This window comes from Antechinus flavipes, chromosome 5 (assembly GCF_016432865.1).
Source record: "Antechinus flavipes isolate AdamAnt ecotype Samford, QLD, Australia chromosome 5, AdamAnt_v2, whole genome shotgun sequence".
In the NCBI taxonomy this organism is placed as follows: domain Eukaryota; kingdom Metazoa; phylum Chordata; class Mammalia; order Dasyuromorphia; family Dasyuridae; genus Antechinus; species Antechinus flavipes.
The window spans coordinates 27842293-27857978 of record NC_067402.1 but is presented as its reverse complement, the minus strand read 5'-3'; the positions used below and the strand labels follow the sequence as shown (position 1 = coordinate 27857978).

The 15686-nt window shown below is 44.4% G+C and overlaps 1 protein-coding gene across 6 annotated transcripts in view; it reads right to left on the bottom strand.

The window, feature by feature from the left end:
• The window catches only part of THRB (thyroid hormone receptor beta), a 436159-nt gene that overhangs the window by 405329 nt on the left and 15144 nt on the right, over positions 1-15686 (bottom strand). For 2 of the 6 annotated variants that reach the window (XM_052001822.1, XM_052001823.1), the window contains exon 1: positions 4164-4954. The exons of 2 other annotated variants lie outside the window; for them this stretch is intronic. The gene's annotated coding sequence lies outside the window, so the exon portion shown is untranslated. Of the gene's footprint in view, positions 1-3441; positions 3708-4163; positions 4955-15686 lie in introns of those variants that run through there. 2 more of the 6 variants (XM_052001824.1, XM_052001826.1) reach the window with 1 other exon arrangement.

Here is a 15686-nt window from a genome sequence, read left to right as displayed (position 1 = left end):
GCTGAGGCAATTGGGGTTAAGTGACTTGCCCAGGTCATACAGCTAGGAAGTAAAGTGTCTGTGACCAAATTTGAACTCAGGTCCTCCTGACTTCAGGACTGGTGCTCTAGTCTCTGCCGCATAGCTGCCCCTGAATACCAATTTTAAGAAAAAAAAACAAGTATCTTTTCTTCCTTCACACATGGCCACATCAAGAAGCTCATGGTCAAAAGGTCCACGCCTACAGGCATCTCAAACTGAAGTTTGGAACTAACCAAAATATTATTATTAATCAAATTCTGAGATCATGAAGAGCCTCAGGGCTACTATATGTAGCCACATTAAGAGGGGGAAGTTTTGATATTTTCCTAACTCACTGAGTTCTAATGTTCCAAGTTCTAAGGGGCAAAGATGTGCAGATGAATGCTTTTGTGAATAACTTGCTCCATGGGAATGATTCCTAGCTCAAAATTTTTTCATTCCCATTTCATTCTGTAGACTCCATTCCCAGCTATGCTACAGCTCTGTCCCAAGTCCAGTTGTCTAGAACCCCTTGCAAAAGTCAGGACTGCTAAGCAGTATATTTCTTTTAATCTTAGTATAAAGTCTAGGGAATTCTCTGAATCCATAGCCATGCAGCATGGAGCACTTAGTAGGCACGATATAAATATTTGTTGGATTGAATTAAGTCCATAGAAGGGGAAGATTATTTACTCCAGAGAGGACAAAGTCTCTTTCGGAGGATTTCCTTGTAGTCTAGGCAAATGTCTCAAGGAGGACAAATAACTCAGATTTGTCACTACACGTCACAGACATGTTGAATGTCTGGTCTGCTTTCAGGGAAAAAAATCAGAAAAAGAAAGGCTATCTCCCAGCACAAGTCTTAGCATGATGGGGTGGGGTGGGGGTCCACCTGCTCAGAATGCTTAGGCAGGCATTTTGGAAATTCACAGTTTAGACAGAATCTGAATCCTTTAGAGACAAGGAAAGTAAAATCAATGAAGGTAAAAGCAGGAAAAATTGAGTTCAGATCCCAGCTCAGAACCTAGTATCTACTTGCCCCTGTGATAAATCAGAACCTCTCCCAATCTTAGCTTCCTCATCTCTTAATTGGGGGAATTGGACTTGATGGTACCTTTTAATTCAAAATCGATGATACTATGATGTAATGAACCTTTCATAAATTTCCAGCTGAATTTTTTCCCCCAAGTTACACTGTAAGTGGCAGCTAGATGGCTCAGTGGATGGAGCCACTGCCCTGAAGTCTGGAGGACCTGTGTTTGAATGAGTCTTCAGACACTTGACATTTATTAGCTCTGTGATCCTGGGGCAAGCTCCTTAACTCCAATTGCCTCAATAGCAACAACAAAAAGCTACACTGTAAATCCAGGGCTTAAAATTAAATCGAATCCTTGGAAAGAAGCAGAAACTACAATTTTTTTTGCCCTTACATAGTGTTTTTATTTTATTTTATTTTTTTTAAAAGAGTCAGGCTAAGAGCATTTTAGCCTGAATTATCCTTTATTGCTGGTCATTTGCTAGGAAACAGCTAAAAAAAAGACAGCCTGGTGGATATACAGCTTACAACATATATTTCTTTTTGAACACTGGTGTTCACATAGTAACCCATCCATCCATTTCATTGAAATGCTAACAAGAATTGTAAAAAAAAAATTTTTTTTTTAAAAAGATTTAGGATTACAGGAGCATAATTCTAAAGCTGGAGGGCCCTCACAAGTTTTTATAATCTTTATTTCCAGGATGCAGTATTGAAGGCCCAAAGAAATCAATAGTTTACCTAGAGTGACAGAGGTAGCTGGCAAAGAAGTAGAGGGTTCAATCCAGAGGGCTGTAGTTTTCTTGGTAGTATTTATTTCAAAGAGACCAAACACAATTGTATCTACTAGCAGATGGTCCTATTTTTGATGGCAGAGCTCTCTAAAATTCATTAGAAAACATCACTGAAGTAGTGTCTAGTTAGCATTCGGATAATGAATCAGTATTTTTTTTCTCAATAGCATTACATTTATTTACTGATGTCTCCACAAAACCCAGACAAATCATTCCCAAATGAATGTTATACTCAAGAAAAATATACATATATCTGTCTCAGGGACAATATATTTCATTTAAACGGCATCTCCTTGTTATTACTTTAAAATTGAAAATATCTACTTTGCAATTTCTTAAAACCTCATCAGTTCAAAAATGGATTTTTTATTCGTTTGTTGACTTTTTCTTGGGGTGGGGGTGGGAGGTGTGATCAGCTAAAGAAAAGGGCATCCAGTCTGACTTGGTGGAAGAAAAAAATCAGAATTTTAAACTCTAGAGATGTCATCCTATTACTGTAATTAAAATAGCTAATTTTAAAAACTTATAGTTAATTAAAAGAAAAAACAGATTTTTCTTAGCAGATATTAGATAACAATGTTGTGCTGTGACGATTCTTTAAGAAATAAGGACTAATTGCTGGACAGAGAAAATGAAAGCATATTGAAACCTTAAATGTCAAGGAGATAGTAATACTGTTTCTTCCTGGGTAGCAATTAAGATCGCTAACATTTCTCCAAGAAAACAGTTTCCATCCTTTGCTGAAGAAGAAGAGGCATCCCATAGAGCTGGAAGGATCACAAATTCTGGGGAAATGGTGTTTGAATTTTACTAAACAACTAAGAAGTCCCTCATTCTCTCAATGTCACTTTTTTGTTTGTTTGTTTTTGTTGTTGTTGTTTGTTTGTTTGTTTGTTTGTTTTAATCTGTTCTATTCCGTAGCTTTGGGGATCAAGTAGATTGGCTTATGTAAAGCCTTTCTTAAATATGACCCTTGTTCCATCCCCCTTTCTCCCATTAAAAGAGAATGGAAATGTTTTATAATCGAAAATAAACTCCCCCAGTTATGAGAGGAAATCGCGGGCCAATCGTCAGGGGCCAAAGATAACTTGGGTCTGAGTTCCAGATTTGTCATTTACTAGCGATCTCCCCGTATGCCCCAACTTTTCTGGGCTTCACTTTGCCAGTCTGTAAAATGGGGGTGGAGACGTGCCGGACGACGTAACATTTAAAGCCCCTTCCAGCTCGGAAATTCTAGGAGCTTCCGAACTGATAGCTAGGAGGGGCTAAAACCCAGAAGCCCCAGACTAGGAGAACCAGCCCGAGAGACGCTCAACTCTCTCCGGAGCAGAATCAAACGTCGCAATTCGAAAGAGCGAACGATGCTGCCCAAGTAAAACCTCGAATAATCCATTCGCACTCCACGGATTCTTTAGAGAGGCCCTGTGGGGGATGGGGGCCCCGGCGGTGACCACCACTGGCGGTCCCTCTTTTTCTAGTCTGACTCCCCCCCGCAAGGAACAAGGAAGGGGCAAGCTAGGGAAGGGGGTGGGCGACGAGATTCTCTCCCGGGGGCTTCCAGCGCGCCGCCAGCAAGCCTCTTCCGAATCAATCCCCTGTCACAGAACTTACTCATCATGGAAACTTCCACTCTGCACCGAGCCTGCCAAGATGCCAAATTACATTTCGCACCAGGAGAGACTGTCAACCGAGGGCTTGGGGCTTCGGCGCTCCGGGCCCCATTTCTTAAGAAGCCCCCTTCGGCCTTTTTCCTCCCTCGGTGGCGGCGGTGCCCTCGCTCAGCCCGAGCCCAGGCGCCCCTTTTTCTGGAACCACGCTGGGGAGTCTTTTGCCGGCTCCTCCTCCTCCCCCCCGTCCCCCCGCCCATACCCGGGTCTCCGGATCCGGAGTCTAACACGGAGCTGGCGAAAGCAGCAGGTAATCCGTAGTAGGCTGGTTGTCTGCCGGTGCCCTCCCCGGCACCGCGCTGCCGCCGGCCGGGACCCCGGCGGAGCGGGCACGAGCGGGGGCGCCCGTCCCGGGCCGGCTCGGGCTACCCGCCCGCTCCCTCGCCGGTGGCCCGGCGCAGCATGGAGAGGGGCGGCGTCGGTGCTGTTTATCAGCCCCCGCCAAGGGAAGCGGGGCTCCGAGACGCCGTCTAAGAGACTAAATAAAGGTCTCAGGCGAAAGCGCGAGCCGGGAGAATTCTTGCAAAGTTAATGTCCTCCCAGGTCAGTGCCCCGGACCCCACGGCTGCCCGGCTGCCCCCTCCCACGGCTGCGACCCCCGCCGTCCCCCAGTCTCGGGCCCGATCCGAACAGCCCCGGCTAGTGGGTCCATTTGTGGTCACTTACCTGGAGGCACCCAGGCAGCCGAGGAAGAGACGCTCGCCCCTAGACTAGGGCACTTTAATTGGCGTAGGAACCAAGTTATTTTTATAAGTGGGTCTTCTCTCAGTTCTCCCGGCCCCTGCAGACCCCACCCCCGCTTCTCGCACTCAGTCTGCGCTAGCCACCTCCGCCCGGTCAAGTCTCGGGGTGCCGCTTACTCCAGTCGGCGTCCTTGCTCCCGATCGGTGCGTGCAGGGGTGTGCATGAGTGTGAGCGAGTGGATATGTGCGTGTCTGCGCGTCTGTGACCTGGTTTTCCTTCTCTCGCCTCCCGGCGCTGCGCGGTTCAGCCTCACCCGGCTGCTGTGGCAGCGGTGGCGGCGGCGGCGGCAGCGGGGGCAGCGGGAGCCACAGCTACCTCCTTAGCCCCGCCAGGGGCGCAGCGAATGACACGCCCGCCCGCCAGCCCGCCGCACGCACCAGCGCCGCGTACCGCCCGCCGCTCGCTCCGGGACCGCTCCGGAGCCCGGCTCCCCACCGCGGGGAGGGGGAGGGGGAGGAGTGAAGTGGAAGAGGAGGGGCTCGTTCCACGCGACTCCCCCACTCTCGCGCCACACCCTTCCCCCCCGGCGCTGCTCTCCCCTTCACCCCCTGGACCCATTTTCTCACCTCCCCACAGGAACCGCAGGAAGCCCCTCCCCCCAAGCCCTTTTAGTCCCTTCTAGGTGGGTGCCAGCGCCCCAGGGGCTGGGCGGGAGGAGCTGCCAACAGGAAGGACTCCTCCAGCTTGACCCCCCCCCTTCCAGCTCAATTACCCCCCCACCCGGAGCCTCGTGCCCACCCCCTCCTCCCTCCCTCCCGTTAGGCTCCTCAATGTGTTTACAAGTGGCGATATTTCCACCCACCCGACTTCGCAGATCGCTTCTGGCTTAGGATCACAACGGGATTTGTGCGTCATGGCTCGGGGAGGGGAAGGGCAAGGGCGGCTGTAGATGGGGAGAGATGCTGGGAGTGGGCTGGGGGGTTATCGCTGAATCGGGGCTGGGCGGCAGATCGCGGACAGCGGGGCGCAGTGCCCACTGGCGCTCCTCCGCCCCGGCCGCCGCTCCTTCTCCTCCAACTCTCACATTACCCACGCGCAGCCACTTGTGGCGCGGGTGCTATCCCTGGCCCTTCTGCTCCTCCCCGGGGCGGGACAGGAGGCCTTCTACTTTCAGTACCGAGGCGTCCCCTCACCTAGCCTAGGGACCCCTTCCTCCTCTCTCAGCTCCCGATTGGGAGGGAGAGGGGGGATGGACCGGAACAGCAAGCAGATATCTGACGGGACCGGGTTGCTAGGGGGCCCTTTAGCGAGGGCTCCTGACATATTCCGCCCCCCACTCCCTGGCCGATCATTTGCGCTGAGAACCCCCAGTTCTCAGCCCCCTTTGGGGTCTGAAACCCGTGGGCAGAGGTACAAACTACTGCAAGTTTGCCTCGTCCCGGACGTCATCCTAAGGAGGGCACGGTGTGGGCAGCTCTCCCGCTGTCTGTCAAAGCAAAAGGAGCAGGCGGGGAGGCTCAGAAGGTGAAGACAGGGTCCGCGGCACCGTCGTGAAGCTCCTACAAGGGGATCGATGTCCGGGGCTCCCCGACGGGAGATGGTACTTTGGAATCAAATTACATTGGACTAGGGATGGACTGACCAGTCTCGTACATAGCAGCTTCTTATTCCATTCCCTGCCCAAGAAAAGTGGCCCGTTTAATAAGAGAGACAAGATGTCCATACACAATTACAATGGGAAAGGGCACAAAGAGACACGTTCCGCTGCATCATCCACAATCAATAGACTGAATTCTCCCGAAGTATTTGAATGATTACACACACACACACACACACACACACACACACACACACACACACACACCCCTCTAACTAGCTAGCTATTAGCTATCCATCCTTCCATTCCCAGTCCCCCAAACTTCATCCACACATACAGTTCCTTAATGGGTGTATAATTTAGAATGCAAATACAGTCTACAGCTGTGCCTAGCTGTTGGGTCCTTGGACAAGGCACTTAATTAGTGCCTCAGTTTCCTCATCTGTAATTTGAGCCCTACCTTTCCGTTGCTGAGAGGGTCAAATGAGATAAGGTATTGTAAAGCACTTAGGGCTTTCTATAAATGGAAGTTACTATGATTGTTGGGAGAGTTGCCAGTTGTTAGCCAAAATCTTGTAGAATTCAAATAGAAACAAATATAAAGACCCTTACAAGCTCCAAGTTGACTTAGTTTTAAAATGTAATGTTATCTGTTTTATTGTATTTCTATTTATTTTGTTAAATATTCTTTTTTTTTCATTTTCATCTGGGGACAGACAGGGACAGGCTGGCTAGCAGAGGGATGAAGTTCTGCACAGTCTGGCCTTTGGGCACTGAGCTAAGTGACTTGCCCAGACTGGCAGTCAGTAAATGGCATGGAGGGGGAATTAGCACCCAAATTTTTGTGACAAGTCCCCTTATTCACTAAGGAAATTCCCTGTCAGAGAATAAAATTATTTCAACTAATCATTTATACCTCAACTGAGCTGCCAATCTGTATATGCCCTTAGGAGGCATCTCTGAACAGAAGTAGAAATTCAGAAAGGACTCCTTCTTCCTCTGCCTCCAATCCCAGAGTAGTCTTGGGAAGTCAGTGACAGCAGGTGTAGGCCACGGATAGGGATGGGGGTGGAGCCAAGATTTGAAAATGAAAATAACAAAGGCAGCTGCCCACCTAAATCCCAGGCCCCAGGTCTGGCGGTCCCATGGGGTTCTCAAAGTATTCCCTCACCAGAGAGCAGCTTTCCAAATTGGAAGGGGAGCATTAAAGCATTGCTTTGGTGCAACCAGAAGCTAGCTTCCTAGACCTGGAGAAAATCAGTCCACTAAATAGCATCTATGAGCAGGCCTGGACTCCCAACAGTCTGGCTCCCTGCTGGTGAGTTAGGTGGGAAGCCGTTTTGGTCACAGCCTGAACAGAGGAGGGAGTTACTTACTCTGATTTTTTTTTTTTTTTGCATTTATTTACTAAACAAAATGTCTCTCCTATAAGATGGATTTTGATGGGAAGAGGAAGATTATTTTTTCTTCCAAAGGACTGAAAATCAGGCCCCAAAGTCTGCTACCCTTCCTCCCTTTGTCCTTTTGAATCTATCTTGGGACATTATTCTGCCTTGAGGGAGACAAAATCTTTTTTAAAATGAAATAGTCTAGTAATGAAACTGTTGATTTTCTTTGTTGATCTTAATTGATTTGCTATGTGTCTCTGATCTCATTTTGTCTCTGCACAGAACACAAAAATGTTGAAATAAACAGTAAATTGAAAAACACCAATAAATAACCTATAGTAAGATTCAATCATTTAAAAGAAAAACATGGTAACAAAGGAGCTTTATGATGTGACTACTTTGTTGGATTTTCAAAAAATTTCCTATTGTGAATACAAACTGATTAAAACCAAATGACGAAAAGCCCAGACTTTGCTAGAACAGAATATCTGGGGCTAATCTTACTAGTTAATCAATGGCCAAAGGAGCCCTCCAATGGAAAAGAACATTCTTTCTTCTTAAACACCAAGAGAAGATGGAAGTGTGGTTTTTTTAAAGGAACCTTTTCTACAGATGTTACTGCATTAAATTGTGACTCACAGTGTGAACTGTGGAGCAGGAGGATGGAAGAGAGAAGGGAATAAAAGCCTTGGAGCTGAGCCCCGAGTAGGACCTGAGCCACTGACACTTTCTAAATGACCATGGACAAGTCACAGCATTTCCTGGCCATAGTTTCATCATCTTTAACGTGAAGATAATCACCTTCAAAAGGTGGTTTGGAGAATCCTATGAAATAGTTTTCGAGTCATTGATTTTCCTTCCCAATATTCCCTGCATTCATCCGCCCAGTCACTGCCCTGATTCAGGGTCTCATCACTTTTTATCCAAACAATTTCCCTTTCACTAGTCTCCTAACTGATCTCCCTGTCTCCAGTCCACCACTGCACAGAGGCTGAATTGATATTCTAAAAACAAACAGCAACAACATTGACCTCTCTATGCTACGTACACCCCTTTAGAATCTGGCTCCAATCTATTTCTCCAGACTGATGTCACACTATGCCCCTTCATGTATTATGGACTAGCCAAACTGACATTCCATCTTCAGCCTCTTGGTCTTAGCCTAGACTGTGCTCCAGCCTCACCTCCCTCTTCAGCTCCTCTTCTGGGAATCCATAACCGTCTCTAAGACAGCCCAGGAAACATCCCTCCCTTTTCCAGTTCTTCCACTTGTTACTTCTTTATCATTATTTTATATTTTCTGTCCTGTGTACACAATGTCTTCCGTCCACTCTCCACAGATAAGTAAATAAGTTTCTTGAGGGTAATCTTTGCACCCCCAGCCCAGAACACCATACTTGACCCATCGTTTTATTTTGCCGGGTGTTCTGAAGTGGTAAAGCATTTCCCTCTTTGCTTCTACTAATACAGATTGGCTCCTGCCAATGGAAGCCATAACTAGCTTCTAGTCTCGCAGAGCAGAGCCCCCTGGTAGTTCTGAATGTGTGCCTTGAACAGGGAAACTTCCTAAGTGGTCTATTCTATAACCACCATTGAAAGCCTCTGCACCCAGCAAGCAATTAACAAATCCTTGGTGAATTAAATGAGAAATCACAACCTTCAAACACTATGAATCTCAATTATTGTTGCTGCCTAAAATAGGGTAAGACTGTGGTTAGTTAATGGATTTTCACAGCCAAGGATGTCTCATACTATATACTCTCATCCATCAGCACTGGGAACTACATCTTTGGCTCTGCAGCTGACTGGGTTCAATGAAGCTGCCTGGTTACCCGAACAAAAACCTGGCCTGATCAAGTGCGTTACAGGATACTCCCTCATATGTTACCGTATACAATTATAATGGACTCTAAGATGCCCATAAGTAGTCAGTACTGCCAAGATCCCAGGGTATTGGCAAGCCCCTGGATCTCAGAGGAAAGGCAAGTAAGAGTTCAGGAGGGGGATTGGGTTATGGATAAGATCAGCTGGCTCCTCTGGAGAGCTCTTAGTGGCAATTACCTGGTAGAGACCGTCACAATGAGAGTTACTCATGGAGCCTGATTAATGGTGTTTCCAGCTCCTTCTAAGAAAGATGTCCTTGGAATGAGTGCAGAGTGGGAAGTGGGAAAGAACTGGGGGTTGATGAGACTAACTTGTCATCTCCCAGTCTGCAGAATTATGCTTGCTGAGGTTTTCTGGAGAGGAGGTACCTTTCCCAGGCACTCCGGGCTAAGTCCCATGACCTTATCTTTCTCTTCATGCTGTGTCGTGTGTGTGTGTGTGTGTGTGTGTGTGTGTGTGTGTGTGTTCTGGATTGTCTTTCTTACACTGAGAAACCTGAAAAACAAATGATCAGGAGGCCATGAGCCACATGTGAAAAAGACACACTCTCTCTGGAGCAAACATCTTTTGATAAGGGTGATCAAATTACATCCTGTCTGAGATAGAATTTTAGAGCAAGATGGAATGAAATAGTGAATCTAACCATCTTGCTTTGTAGATGAGGAAACTGAGCCCCATAGATACGGCACAATTTATCCATGATTATACAGCAAGGGAGTGGCTAAGCTAGGGGTCCAGTCTGTCTCCTGTCTCCTTAGACCTCTTCCCTCTAAAACACGGCTGTTCCCCATGGAGACCAATCCATCCTCTATTCAACTTCCTCTTCTCTCTACATCACAGAATGTCTCCTTTCCTTCTGTCTCCTCATGGAAACTTTTCTCTTCTCCTTGGAGTTGTAAGTCCTCTCATCCAATTGAAATTCGGTTGCATATGCTTTGGATAAATTCAGCCTTAGTAGTGTTCCATCATTCACTCAAGCTCTTACCCAAGGGCCATGTTCTGGACCCTTAGGTCCTTGTAGTCCATGCTTATATTGCTTTATGGAGTTTATATAAGAAAAAAACCTAGTAGTATAATCACAATAAATGAGAAGTCCCTGTGAGGACAATTCCTAATATTCAGGCAGAGGCCTGGCTCTCTGCCCTAATTTAAATGTACGGTGTTCTCTAGTTAACCCCTGGCCTCTTTAGGTTTGAGACAAAAATCAAGCTGCAGGAAATGGTGAGGTAAAAGAAGTGAGCAAAGTATATTTCAGTTCTGTTACTGGATACACTCACAGAGGGGGAGATGGGAAAAAAAAATCAGACTTTTTTTTTTTTAATTTCCCTTAGTCCTTAAAGAGGTTAGTGGAACCAGCAGCTTCCACCCAATTCTTCTGAACTGAGATGCCTGGGTGGAGGGTAGGGGAAGAGGATAGCCAGCTTCTAGGTTATCATTTCGCTCTCTCCTATCACTTATTGTACCCATTCTACCAATTCTGAAATTAATTCTGCCTCCCTCCCTCGGGGGAGTCTGGGGAGGCTGATTCCTATTGCTGTTGCTGCTTAATTCTTGAGGTCCACCTTCCTCCTCTCCATTTACATGTCTTTTTAAGAGCTCTGGGGAATGATTCATTTCTGCCTTCCAAATCAAACATCCCAGGCATCTCCAAAGCTCTCAGGCCAGAGAGGAGGAATGCTTGTCCCTCTGAAATGCAAATCATAGGTTCTCTAACCCATATTACTCTCCCTCACATGTGAGCTTGTTAGACCCTCCTTCCCGACAGGGATTGTTATATGTTTTTCTTTGGTGTTTAATAAATGTTTGTTGATCGACTGAATTGAAATATATTACTAATTGCTTTCATTGAATCGAAAAGCTAAATGAGCCAATTCTTTCCAAGTTAATGGAGTTTCCTATAGTGACTCTTTTATAACGGGGAGGGGGGGGTTTGTAGCTGATCTAACTACCTTAGGAGAATAGATATGGCTAAAAAAGAGTTCTTTAGAGGAAAGTTGCTAAATGTATACAACAGGTGCTCATTATGGTCAATCATCAAACTGCTATAGTATTTTAGACTAGATGGAACTAGATTGCCAGAATGTTAATTCTATATTCTCCCCTCTAGTGCCTGATACAGTAATAGTCGAACAGCAAGTTCTCATAAATGCTTGTTGAATAGATGAGTTTCCAACATTCCTACTACTTAGAGATCATCTCTTTTTACCCTTTTATTTTACAAGTGGGGAAACTGAGACCCTAAATATTAACCAATTTGCTCCAAATCTCACAGCTGCTAAAAGTTCCGATTTGGATCAAAGTCCTCTGACTGAAATGCCAGTCCTCATCCACCGTGCCCTGGCTTCCCCAGTCATAATACTCTGTTTAAACAAAGTCCAGTCTGAACTACTAAGTATCATCCAAGCCAGAGTGGAAAGACATGAAAGGCGCTGTCCCTCCCAACAATAGCAAACTACATTTGCATTTAGAAACCACCAAATACTAGTAAAGTCAAATCGAGTCTTTGTGTGTGAGGATGGAAATGTCAACTATCTAAAGTTTATAAAGAAAATGGGGGGGGGATGAAGAGTTGAGCAAAGATGAGAAAATCATTGTTTAAAGTCATCTTGATTTTCACCTTCTTGAAAGATAGCTCATTTCTGGACTGATTAAGCTGATTATTGGACTATACTAACCAATGCTTTTGGGGAAGACTTCAAAGCACCACGAACTATTAAATTCTGAGAAGGCCCCCGAAATTTCATCTTCAATGGCACTGTAGCCAAAACATGTCAACTAAGTGTACCATCTCTCCCCCAAATAAACCAAAAACAAACAAAAAATCTCTGGCTTTGTTTTTAAAGCAAAATGTATATGCTCATATATAAATGGGAGATTCAATTAAAAAAAAGTTCCTTGAGGATACAAATGTATTTTTTCAAGTGAAGGATGAAAGAAAAAAGCAAATCCTACTTTTAGTCACCAGATCCCAATTACATATTTAGATGTTACCACACATCAAATGTGTTTATGATTATTTACAATTCTTAGATCCTTAAAATACCTGGAGTTGATATGAGTCAGAGCTAGACTGACAGTCTTAACTTCCAGTTTTACTTGGCTATTATCAGCTTAGAAGAGTCTCAATTTTAGCCAGCTATAAAATAAATTGATACTTCCTATTTTCACTCATTGCAACTTCTTATAATAAACTCACTTCAGCTAGATGATACAGTAGATAGAGTGTCAGGTCTGGAATCAGGAAGGCTCAACTTCCTGAGATCAAATCTGATCTCAGACAATTAGTTGTGTGACCCTGGGCAAGTCATTTTAACCCTTTTGCCTCAGTTTTCTCATCTGCAAAAAGTTCTGAAGGAGGAAATGATAAACCAGTCTAGATCTTTGCTGAGAAAACCCAAATGGGGCCATAAATTATTGGGCACAACTAATGTAATAATATAATATTAACATAATGAGGTCTCTTCAGTTTGGACCTAAAAATTAAGGAGAAATACATTTATAGAAGGCGGTGAGATACAAGATGAAGCTTGTAGTAGAAAGGATCTGAGACAAAGTCTTCCCTTTGGCCCTGTGTGCTTATGGGCAAGTCACTTCTCAGTGCCCCCAGATGAGTGGTATCTAATAGAAATGAGAGTCATTAAACAGTAGAAAAAGATCCCTGCCTGCCACTTACTGATTTAGAAAACCACAAATTAACAGAATTCCCAATTACATTTTAATCTGGTTCAGGGTACTCAGGAGTGTTGCGGACCACATTAGACAGGTGTTCAAGTGTTTGATCCCTCTGCCCCAGACAATCCTCAAAGCTTATAAATTACAGACAGGTTGCATTGGTGAACAGGAATTTCTACATGAAGAATTCCACGCTCTGATGAAGTAAAATGGACGGGCAAAAATAAAAAGGAAGTTTTAGATAAAGCAAGTTTTCTAAAGGCTCCATGAATGTTTGGGAAATGTCCAGTACACACAGATTACAAACAAAAAATATTCATTTTCAACATGAGCAGAAGATTCCTGGAGCTTTCCTTGATGCCCCAGAAGTACGAGCACTCTTTCTTTCCTCCAAATATCTTGCAGGGCCTTATCTTCTATCTAATATACTCTTGGAAGAATCTAAGTTCTTTCAGGCATATGATTAATTTTTTTTGTCTTTGTGTTCTTAGCAGCTGGGACACTGGGAAGCACATAGTTAGCTTGTAATAAATGGTCATTGAATTAAATTGAGTTGAGTGATTGAATAAGGAAGTTCTGACTCCCATTTAGTATAAATTTGAAGTCATTCAGTCAGTCCAGTGTGTGTGTGTGTGTGTGTGTGTGTGGTCATGCAAAAATATATTACCTTCCATATCCATATGCATGTGTGTGTGTGTGTGTGTGTGTGTGTGTATGCAGGTAAACATATGCACATATTGTATAGGGGATGTATAGAGAATTCTCAATTGAGGAATCCCCTCCCCCTCCAAATGCAGGTTATCGCCTTCTTTGCAAATTATGCTCCTCAAGAATAGCCCTGAGCACAGAAGTTATATGACTGTTCATTAACCAGTTACCAAGCATTTATTAAGTACCTACTATGTTCCAGACACTGTGCAAAGAAATCAAGTCAGGGTCCCAAAGCCCATGTGTGGAGGTGCTGAATTCATGTCTTCCTGCCTCTAAGAACCTCTCTAGGAATTCAACTTTTCCCACTCACTAGCTGTGTGACCATGACCAAGTTACAACCTCTCTGAGTCTCCATTTTTGAATGTGTAAAAAAGTTATTGTAACGTCCAAATGAGACAATAACCAAGAAGCACTCTAAAGAACTACATAAAGGGTTATAAACAACAACAAAAAAAGTCACTTTCAATACGAGCAGAAGATTCCTCAAGCTTTCCTTGATTCCTCGGATGTATGAGCACTCTTTCTTTCCTCCAAACCTCTTGCATTGCCTTATCTTCTACCTGATATTCTCTGTAAGAACCTAAGTTCTTGTGGGCATATGCTTATTATTTTTGTCTTTGTATACCTAGCAGCCAGGACACTGAGAAGCATATAGTTAGCCTGTAATAAATGTTCATTGAATTAAATGAATTAAATGCCTTAAGTGGCGCCACAATAGAGAGCCAAGTTTGGAACCAGAAAGACTCCCCTGCCCGAGTTCAAATTCCTCCTCAGACGCTTGCTAGTTGGGCATGTCACTTCACCCACTTTACCTCAGCTGCTCAACTATATAATGGGCTGGAGAAGGAAATGGCAAACTAATCTATTATCTTTGTTAAATGGGCACAGGAAGAGTTGGGCCTGACTGAAATTACTCAGCAACAACAACAAATGCCAGTTAGAGACTTGGGACTGCTAAGACTACTTTTTTAAACAACCGGTCATTTTCCAGGTTCTTATGGGGGTTGGGGACGTCAAAAGCCATGAGGTTTTTTTTTTTTTTTTTCTTTTTACTCTTCTATAAAAGAGAAGAAAATGCAGATTTCCTACTTCCTTAGTAGGGCATATATTTGAAGGTTTGGGGTTTTGTTTTTCCACCAGTAATGGTGATTTGTATTCCTCACTGGTTGGTTTTTCCATTTCTTCCCCATCCCTGGTCAGGGAGAATTTTCTCACTTACTTACTAGGACACCGGTGGATTGATTTGCCTGAAGCAGCCAAAGCTTATAGGTGATCTGCCAGCTGCCATGCAGGCTGCCCACATCAAGGTCTAACCACTTCCTGGTTCTTTTTCATTGGATTGGACTAAGACTTCAGTTCTGTGGATGATGGGCAGAGAGGGGAAGGCTAACTCTGCATGGGTGGGCTCAGCTACCCTACCCTGCCCAGTTCTTCTTGGGAACAAAAGCATACACTAGCAAGACTGATGGCCTGGGCAAGGAGTGCCAGCAATAGCCACAATGAAGACTGAAGATAATTGGTCCTTGTGAGTATAGGGGCAAGCCAGTGAGAATCCCTCCAAGGGATTTTCCTTCTCCTGAGGGGATTCTCACTTCTCTTGCACTCAGCACTGAAATTGGAAAATCCTAATTAGATAGTTCACAGAAATTTACTTTTTTATTTGAAATAATATAAAATGTTTAGAACTCACAAACAATATTTCTTCCATGTGTGAAATCAAAGAACACCCCAAACCCCAAACAGAAAGGTCTCATAGCAACTAAAATAATCACATATTTTAGTAGCAGCAAAAAAAAAACTGGAAAGAAAGTGATGGCTCCTTGATTGGGAAAGGGCCAAAGAAAAGGTGTGAAATGACTGAAGTGAGAAATTATATTATTCAGTAAAAAGGAGGAACTCAGAAGAACAGGAGGAATAAATGGATTCACATTGAAGGATGCTGAACCAGAAGAAACTCCATGTGTAGGGACTGGACTGACGCAAATCAAAACAAAACAAAAGAGCTCGATTCCCATTAAAGACAATGATGGATTTGTCCCAGGACAAAATTTCTTGGTGATTAAAAGGATTCAGAGCGGTCTTGACCAGACCACGTTATATCAATACAGACCCAGGAAGAAACTAAAGCTGAAATATGGTGGGTTGACCATTTCATGGAGAATCATTGATTGATTCTATTATTCATTTAAAGCCAGTGGCTATCAGTGCAACACAAAGGTTAAAACATGAATAAAAATGCATCCTCCCCACCCA